We start from the raw sequence: 9,479 nt of genomic DNA, 5'->3' as shown, positions 1-9,479 counted from the left end.
GTACCTCAAACCAGAAATGTTATAGTGATCAGCAAAGCATGTGATGAACAAACTTGTCCCAGCAACTCCTTACCCTCTGCAAGTGAGCTGCTCTGGGTTGCAGCAACTCACTCGGATTCCCTGAGGCAGTTTGTCAGCACCCTCTTCTCGTGTTGCAAAGTTCATAAGAAATGCAGCCAGGAATCCAGAGACTGCTCCCTGTTTATGGTACACCAGGGCTGTGGGGTCTTGCTCTTTGCTGGTAAAGTGTAAAAGGTAATGGGTACAGCAGGGAATTCACCTCCCAGGAGCCTTTGGAGAGCAGCATTCCAGACCTGAAAGCAGGCACTGCAGGACTGAGGTCAGCTGCAGGGCACTGTCTGGAGGGCCTCATACCTGCCTGGGCAGGTCCAGCTGTCACACCTCTTCTAAAAATTCCTTAGATGTATTACAGAGCCTTCTTTTGCCTTCAGAACTTGTTTCAGGGTAGAAATATGTTTGGATTAAATTAGGGATGCTTTGGTCAAGCTAGATTAGAACGTCATTTGATACAAGTTATCTCGAAAATTTGGAAAGCTTGCAACTTATTTTTGTTTTATTGTGAAAGAAAAACTGTGCAATCATATCACACAAAGCCTTTATTCTATAATACCCACTGTCTTATCTGCAAACTGCAGGGGCAGCAGTAAACCTATGAAGCACAACAGGGGTGGCCTGCTGTTAATCCTTTCCATTTGTACTGCTGTCTCAGTGAGAAACAGATGAGACATTTATTGCCATGAAGTCTTGAGGAGCAGATGCTTGAAAAGATGGGGATTCAGACTGCACCTTTCTGCTGCTTTCATGTTTTGTAGCAGAATAAAATTGATGGCGTTAAATGTTGCTTGGTTGGTGTTTGGGCTTTTGTTTGTTTTTTGTTTTGGTTTTTTTTTATAGAAATCAAACAGGGATTAGAAAATAACAGTGCTTCTGCTTCTTTCATGCCTTGGGAAATATTTCTTTATTTTAGGAATTTTGCTCTTAATTTTGTGACTAGCCTATTAAATCAGTAATCTAGAAGATGGACTTCAACCTGAAACATGACACAGTCTCACTTGCCCACTGTACTTCCAGAAAGAGTGTTTTGTTTGGGGTTGATCCCTTCTTCCCTTCCACCTCAAACAGCAGTCTTTTTACTGTGGGTGTGAGGTTGTTTTTGTGGTTTTGGCTCATCTAGTACCATAATTAAAAATCAAACAATCAGAAAAACATTGTTTGAAACCTAAAGCACATCAATTATCTAAGCTCCACTGCTGTCAATGAAAAAAAAAAAAAAAAAGCAAGCATGTTTTGTTTGCTAAAATGTATAAATAGTGAAAGGTTTCGGTAGTTGTCATGCTGGCTTTGTGGATTTGTCACCCAGCACCCCTTTCTGCACAGAACTGTAAATAAATACCTCAAGTCTGTGTGTGAATTGGCCTCTTGCACACTGGGTGAGAGAACCATTTTTGGGACAACACCCTTGGCGAGAGGCGGTGCTGCAGTCCTGGCTTGAGGCCGGGATCACAACAGTGGTTGCTCAGAAGGCAGCAGATAACAAGTGAGATCCTGCTTTTCTTTCTGTCCCCGCTTGCCAAAAAAAATCCTCCTCCTCAGCCTTGTGGGAAAAACAGCTTCTCATCCCGCTAAAATGATCACTGGGCAAAGTTCACCACATTTTACTGCCTCTCTTTAAAACTGACTGACAGGTTGAATGTTGCTAGGATGTCTTGAGCAGCCTCTTTATGCAGATAAGATAACAAAGATTATGGCATACGAGAGAGGGACTGTATGAGGGAAATGGCATTGCTTCTTAATTCCCAAACAGAAACCAGTCTTTTAATTACATGAAATAATGGATATTTATTTGCCATCTTCTCCCCAAATAATAAATAAGCCGTTGAACACTGCCTTATTCAGTGTCAGTTCACTCACCAGCCCTCCACTTGGCCATAACTTCCTCTTGCCAAGATACTCTAACACCTGAAAAGGAAAGCATAGCAAAAGCACATCTGGCACTTCAATTGCCCCAAACCCTCAGTTCCACCACTCTCACTCCGTTTGACAAAGGATGAATACAGTGGAGCAGTGAAAGATCCTGGAAAGAAGAGAAATGCCTCAGAGCTTCTGGCACAGATAATTTTGCCACCTTTGCTGTCTTCTTCTTTTTCATTTCATTGAGAGCAAGCACCAAACCACAGAACTACTCATTGCCCATCTTCACAAGACACTGAGCATCATCCCAAGGTCAGCTCAGGTATGGACTGTGAATGTGTACAGTACTGGTAGCGCCCTTTATGCTGGCCTTCTACATCCTGAGTCTAGAACAGCTCTCACTTGCTGTCCTCCCACACCACAGATGAAGAACTTCTCAAAAGCAAAAAGGAATACAAATTGTGGATACCCATTACACCAAAAATTATGCAAACTCATAAGGCTTTAAATGGAAAGAAATACAGTAGTTTTTTTACTCTGGTATTAGGATTCAATTGAGACCTAGCACACTTGAAAAGACACTAATTTTTTTCTAGTTCAGCTATCACATTTCACAGCATCTTGTTTTTTTGGTTACTTTTTGCATGCAAACATTTTCTGGTTTTGACCCAGGTCTCATCTTTACATTGAAAAATTCTCCTGTGGGACTCTCTGTCAAGTTGGAAGTTTGAGCAGCCAGGTTAAATAGCCACAGCAGTGCTTCTGAGCACTTCCTTTTCCTGCCCACTCTCCAAAGAGATCCATCTCAGTTCAGCATCACTGGTGGTGGGAATATAGTCCTGGACTGTGGAACGAAAGCTCACCAGGAGGGCCTGAGGATCATCCCTGCCTCGAGGGTGTCTAGGCCTGGAAATAAACCCTTTCAGCTCCCTTTGGACTTTCCCTCCCTGACACTTTGGTCTCTTTTCATTTCTTTTTCCAGCTGCTCATCTCAGTGCTGCATTTCAGTTTTCTGTTGGGTGCAGACATCTGGTGGTCGAGCTGGTGATGGCAGCTGAACAAGGGAAGCCAAAAAAATGAGGGGTGCAGGGTCTTTTTTTTCTTACGCTGTGGCCTAGTGATAAGAAAAACAAGTTCTGATATGCAGCAGAGATTTACTTTCAGTTTTGTTCCCCTTCTACCTTGCCACTCATTTTCTCCCCTCATCAAGCCTCAGGACTTGCTGCACCTGGGTGTTTAGAAGAAAGGGCAGACTGTGCCCAACAGATTGCAAGTCACTCCTGCAATGCAAGTGTGCTCAGAGCTGGAAAGGAGGCTTTTCCAGCAGTGCAAGTGACACCTCTCAAGCAATATCTGGTACACAGATGCTCCACAGGGCAAAGAATGGCTTCAGCCAGTCCTGCCAACTGCAGATAACGGCACCTCACTCCTCCCTGAGACAGCCAGGAGCAGTTGGCAGCAGGAGCATTTCCAGACAATGTGTGTGGTCCTTCCTGGACCACCTCCATCTGCCTGCAGCCTCCTGTCTTTCTTCTTCTTAGATACATTTTGTGTATGCTTTGGCTGTGCAGCCCAAAAGGGGGAAAGAGTTACACATCGCTTTGTTTTACTATGTGCTGAAGAACTGCTTATGCAAGACACAGATCCTTCAGTGTACGACGCATCTGGAAGGGTATTCAAGCTCTCCCACTGAGATACTGTGCAGGTAGGACACATATGGAGAGTATTCTGTAAATTGAAAGAAATATGTAGGGTCAAGGACTACTCCATACTGCATCTGCTAAAGGTGGGATCAACCCTAATCTTACCTTTTCTAGGAATCACAGCAAAGAGTGAGATCACTTCACCTGAGAGGAGATGAACAAAGTGCTGGAGGTGCCTGGTTCTTTCCAGTGCCTTAAACTACATGTGCAACACCCTGGCTTCTAAGTGTGACATCGGGTGAGTCTCACTATACAAAGCTCTTTTGCCCAAAGAGTCCAAGGCAAATGTAACTTGACACAAAAGACTGATCTCAAGAATGAGAAGATACTCCCTACCTCTGGCTCTGGTCTGTCTCTATCTCTGTTCAGTGTTTCTTTGAAACTTAATGTGTTTCCAAGACAAGTCATTTCCTCAACTTCAGACGATTATTTTCATGACATTTTGTTTTCAGATGTTTGTAGCTGGAAAGGCAGGAGCCAGCCTGTTGCCATGAGCTTGTTTACATCATATAATTTGTTCTACAATCAAGTAAATTCCAAATTGTAAACTAGATGACTCGTCTGCTTACAGGAGGCTGTGGAAGCAATGTGATATCACACTGATACATGAATGTGAAAGCAGCAAGAATGTGATTCAGATTAACATGGTGAGAGACAGCACTTAGAACTGATGTTTTTGCATTTGACCAATGACAAGGTTGGGAGAAAGGGGAGAGAGGGAGAATAAATTTATCCAAAACCATTTTAATATGCTCATTGGGTTCATTCTCCAAGTACTTGAACATTTGTTTCCAAAAAGTAAATATGTGGATAATGGCAGGCTTGCTGCTTTTTTCTTTAAAAAAACCTAGAGCTCTTTTTGGGTTTGCATCTCTCCTGCAGTTACAGGAAAAAAAAGGAATTACAAGAGAAAATTTATGTATATATACCACATATGGCCAATCCCAAGAGAAACATTTCAATGAGTGCAATTTCAATGAGTGCAAAATTACTGGGGGGAAACTGATCAGTCTTGATGCTTTTTTTTTTTTTCATTTCACATTTTACTTTGCCCCCATCTCAAAATAACTGAACACTTTTCAGTCGGGCATTAAGCAAGATAACATCTGTGCTGAATCTCATTTCCTTTACTCCAAAGAAACCAGCTTTCCAGGTGGTGCAAAACAGGATGCAGTGCCCTACCTGAATTGCTGCTTGCTTTTAGTGTTATTCCAATTAAAATGTACCTATTCCAAGGAAAAAACTCAGAGAAATGAGGTTGTGTAGGAAATATGCCCCAGTAAAATTCATTATGATGCTTAATTCCCATTGGCTTCACACCCCATGCCAGCAGAAGTTGAAGAGTACGCAGAAAAAGCAGTTGCTGGTTGCTGGCTATGGTCATAATCTAAACACATTTCTTCTTGGGAACCTTCACTCTGATTTCCTCATCCCATCCCACTGGTATCTCCGGATTTGTTCCATTTGTATCACAAGAGGGCACCCTGAGTCAGACTGAAGTTTCCCATCCACATCTTGAAAGGCAAAAGCTGAAGCCAGGAAAGTCCTTGGACTGAAATGGGCTTTCGGGGAGAGGGGCACTGCAGAAAGAGCCACCAGGGAACAGCAGTTGCACCTGCAGTGTCAGTGTCCTCTCTTTGGGTGGGAGGGATAAACACTCACTCTCCTCTCCTCCACTAGGAAGAGGACCCCTGCAATTTTAAAAACTGAATTCAAAAGTAGCAGACTACAAATAAGGGCTTTAAACAAAATAACCATGTAACATTTGACTGAAAATACTCTCTCAGTAGTGCTGGAGATAACTGAAGCGCCTTCTTCCCTTCTTTTTACTGAAAACCAGCTATATACTGATATACCAACTGATACTCTTCACAAGACATTGTGTAACTATGACTTCTCAAGGCAGTTAATAAAAACGAAAGAGTTTTCTTCTCTGAGAAGTAAAGCAGAATTTAAATAATCCAATCAAGTATGCTACTATTATATGAAATGAAATTTGTATAGACGAATAAATAGACTTAAATAAATTCCCACTTCACTTCTAAAGGTGGTGACTGACTGTTTCTTAAATATAACAAGAACCTAACAGCACATCAACAGAGGTTGTACTGTGTCCTAAAAATCTGCATTATGAAATCAACCACTTGGGATGAATGTGAATTTGATTTTGTAGGAGGAAAGGAAAATTCTGTATCTGTTACAAAATGAACACTGTGATGCACTGTTCTCATATACTTAACCTGTTTCTTGAAACTTAATCTAATAATGACATACCCTGTGAATGTTGCTCTAGAATATATTTTCATTAATCTTTTGTGAAATACAGCTCAACATGTACTGCAGTTTTAAATTTTCACTGAACCTGTTGAAACATTCACAGATCAGGCCTCCTTAATGCTCAGTCCTTCAAATTCAGATTGGATCTTCAAATGAGACTTGTTCTCTGTGAGGTTGCTTGAGTATGTAATGCTGTAAGTACTTTTTTATGGGGGACAAACAGCCTCTGAATACTAACTCTGCTTGTTATCAAACGGAGTCACATAGGGATCAAGGAGCATCACCTGCTACTTCCTCTAGGCCTGATCCTGAACTGCTAAACAGAAAGTAGTACATGTTTGCTCAAACAGAAATTAAGGAAAAACATCAGAGTAGATTGTTACCTTAGCAACAGCAGTAGGAAGAAACACGTTGTATATAGCCCAATACTTCTTTTACCTCATGTTTCACATGCAGTTTTTCTAAACTTTTCTTACTAATTGCTCAAATTTTACATAAACTTCTGCTGTCATACTACTAGGTTACTCTTGTTGACATTGGATGTTATCTTCTCTTAAGCCTGGTAGCAGATACAGCACACTTCTGACCCCCTTTACAAGAGAGTCACCATGGTTTTTCTGAGTGGAGCTTTTCAGGCAGCAAACCTGAAATTCAACATATGCATGTCAAACAAACTACTGTAACTTTTACTGCTTGCACTTCTTCCTATCCAATACTGCTGGCCACAGTTACATGATATGCCTCAGGAAAGGGGTGCCAACCAATTTCTTACCAGATTCTCTTTTCTGTTACTCCATAGATCCTCTTCTAACTTTTTTAATGGAAAAGCAGAATTCAACTCTCTGAATAGTCTGGAGAAGAAAAGGACAAGGGAAAGTCTAACTCCTTCTGAAATAGCTTTCTCCCAGCCCTAATTATTTCTGACTTCCTACATACAACCTTCTCCCAAGAAAAACTCATTTAAAAAGCAGTGAGGCATCCCACATTTAAATGCTACTGAGTTGTCAGATAATAAGGACTGGTTAATGCCAGGAAAGTTATTTAATCTTTTGACCACTAGGCCAGACTTGGGGGCCTGCAGAGGATCCTGCTGTAATACCAACAGATATTTTGCTTGGTTTATTGGTCTCTGGAATACACTGGCTCCAGATGATGCTTTCCCCTGAAGCTGGAAGTCCACCTAAAAACTATTTCCCCTTCCAGGCTCTGGACTTCACAATGCAGGGGAGAAAAGCACTAAAAGGAGATAATCCAGCCTCATGGGGTCCTTGGCACTCAGACTCCTTTGGCTATATAAATAACTGATGAAAAACAGCTGCTTTATTCACATTATCTTTTGCATTTTTCTTCCTGAAAAGTAATCTCCATGAAAGGATGACACCATATTTACTTGGCTTATAGTGGGACATCCTTTTGGGTCACACTGTAGCTAAGACTTTCTAATAAAGGAGAAGGAAAAAAGTCATATTCCACAAGAGCTTTATGCAGAACAGTGTAATGACAAGTGTCAGTGGCCATCAAATGATGCCCTTGTTGGCATGAAACTCTCACTTCTAAGTTTACTGAACTTGATCAGTTCTTTGAGTGTTGAAATGTCAGCTTAGCACATACCTTCCCTTTATGCAGGAAAAATCTGCTACCGAGATTAGACAGAGGAGCTGAGAGAAAAAGCAGACATTGGTGCACTACAAAAGGATTATTCTTACTATTCTTCCAGCAAAAATACTGCAGGAAGCCCACAAAAGAGCATACTACACACAACTAGTAAGGAATGACAGGGACTACTCCCTCGAATAACAGAAGTCTTGGAAAATGAATAGTGTTTTGCCCACTAGCTTATTTGTGTATTTTAGTGCTGGATCAATGTCTTGGGGTGACCTTATGATGTGTATCCCATATCGCTGCCTATGCCCAGAAATTAATTTGTGTGTCTTTCTATGCCTCTAAACTGAGCCTGAGAGGGGGAAGGAAAAACTGAGCAAAACTTTTTCAAAGCAGTTTGCGGCTTGTTCAAGGTCACACAGAGATAGCAGGGGTTTTTTTCCCCAGCTGCAGCAGGGGAGCGAGGAAGCACCCGGCTTGCTGCTTTCCAGTCAGCTTTTGGCCAGTTGTTTTCAGTTTCTTGTTCTCCGGAGAGAGACAGAGTTGGATTTTGCTTTTTCCTCCTCTGGAATTCCGGATTTTCTCCCTTTTCTACTGGGCTGCTTTCAACCTCAGAGCACATCGGGAGGACTTTCCATCGGGCACAGAGGGCCTGGCCCTGGCCCAAGCCCCAGCTCCGAGGAGACCAAAGGGAGGACTCGAACACTTTCCCAGGTTTTTCCTCCACAGCGAGAGATTTTATTATTGAGCATTATTTTCCTTTTCCCGTGTGTTTGGTAAATAAATAGTTTTATCTCCTTCACTTTCCTTTGAGGAAAATTTATTTTTTCCCGAACCTGGGGGGGTGGAAGGGGTGGTTGTGCCTTCTCTCAGAGGATGTATTTCTAAATTTGGCCAAACTGGAACAATCAAGTACCAGTTTTAGCTCTGTCAAGAACAGTCTGTCTGGGCAGGTTGACAAAAAAACAACACAAATGCAAAATACCCATGTGGATGTAAAGGTTCTTACTTGTTCTTTTAGACATGACAGTTGTAAATAGGCTCTTGCACACTTTTGCATTCATCTGACTGTTCATGATGATGGTATGGAGATTTTTCCAAATAGGAGGTCAGGGAAACACCTGGATGGTAAGGACAGGTATTGATCTTGCGGGCTTAGCCAGACATCTATAGACTCTTTTGAAGAAGTTGGTTCACATGTGTCTGTAAGAGGCAGAGTTTTTGTCTCTGCACCATGAGAAGAAAGTGCACCACAAAGAAATACACAATGTTTGACCCATTTGTACAGGACACTTCGGTGTTGCCTCTGCCTCCATTAAGCACTGAGCATCTGTCAGCACTGAGCTGGGATTTTCAGCCCTGCCTGAACACTCAGCCTGTAGAGTTAATGAGTTCTTGTAACTCCTCATTTCTGAGAGTCTGTGATGTTTCCTTTGCGAGCTGCTCAACCGTGGGAGAATCAGTCCTTTTCTCTCCCATTTGCTATGGACAGGTGTGAATGGTTGTTTCCAAGCCACTGGTTCAACAGCCTGACAGGAGCTCGGGATGATGAGAATTAAAGCCCAGCACGGTGGCTGCACCAAGTGATGGAGCAGAGGGCACAGAGCATGGTAAGGCTCTAGCATGAAACACTGACTTAAACAATGGCTGAAGGAGTAGCTCTGGCTTGCCAGAGGTTAGGAATCTGCATTCCCCTTTCAAGCACCAGGCATAAGCCTCAACAACAGGGGAAGGATGTAGACGGGAGGATGGGAAAGATCTCACCTGATGAAAGCTGAGAGGCAAGTCTGTGCACAGCAGAAGCAGTCTTCTCCTTTCCAAGAGTTGGCCTCTTCTTTCCCCTTCACCCCAACTCAGGGAATGGGAAAGGAGGAGAAGAAACCTTTGTCAGGGCTTGAGGCCCTGGTGCTAGTCCTTGTGGAATATGTAACTCTGTGACTTCCAGCACCTTGTACCAGCAAACAA

The 9,479-nt window shown here is 42.4% G+C and overlaps 1 long non-coding RNA gene across 1 annotated transcript; it reads right to left on the bottom strand.

Moving 5' to 3' along the window:
• Positions 1-1,840: 1,840 nt before the first annotated feature.
• On the bottom strand, positions 1,841-7,840 carry LOC125326788. Its single transcript, XR_007203999.1, has 2 exons — positions 6,685-7,840; positions 1,841-6,556 (listed from the first exon to the last, which is right to left on the bottom strand). It is a non-coding gene; the product is annotated as an uncharacterized LOC125326788 (long non-coding RNA).
• Between the last annotated feature and the right edge of the window lie 1,639 nt (positions 7,841-9,479).

The sequence above is a fragment of the Corvus hawaiiensis genome, chromosome 5, assembly GCF_020740725.1.
Source record: "Corvus hawaiiensis isolate bCorHaw1 chromosome 5, bCorHaw1.pri.cur, whole genome shotgun sequence".
NCBI classification, from domain to species: domain Eukaryota; kingdom Metazoa; phylum Chordata; class Aves; order Passeriformes; family Corvidae; genus Corvus; species Corvus hawaiiensis.
Note: the sequence above shows the minus strand (reverse complement) of the source record. Positions and strands in the feature narration are given on the sequence as shown.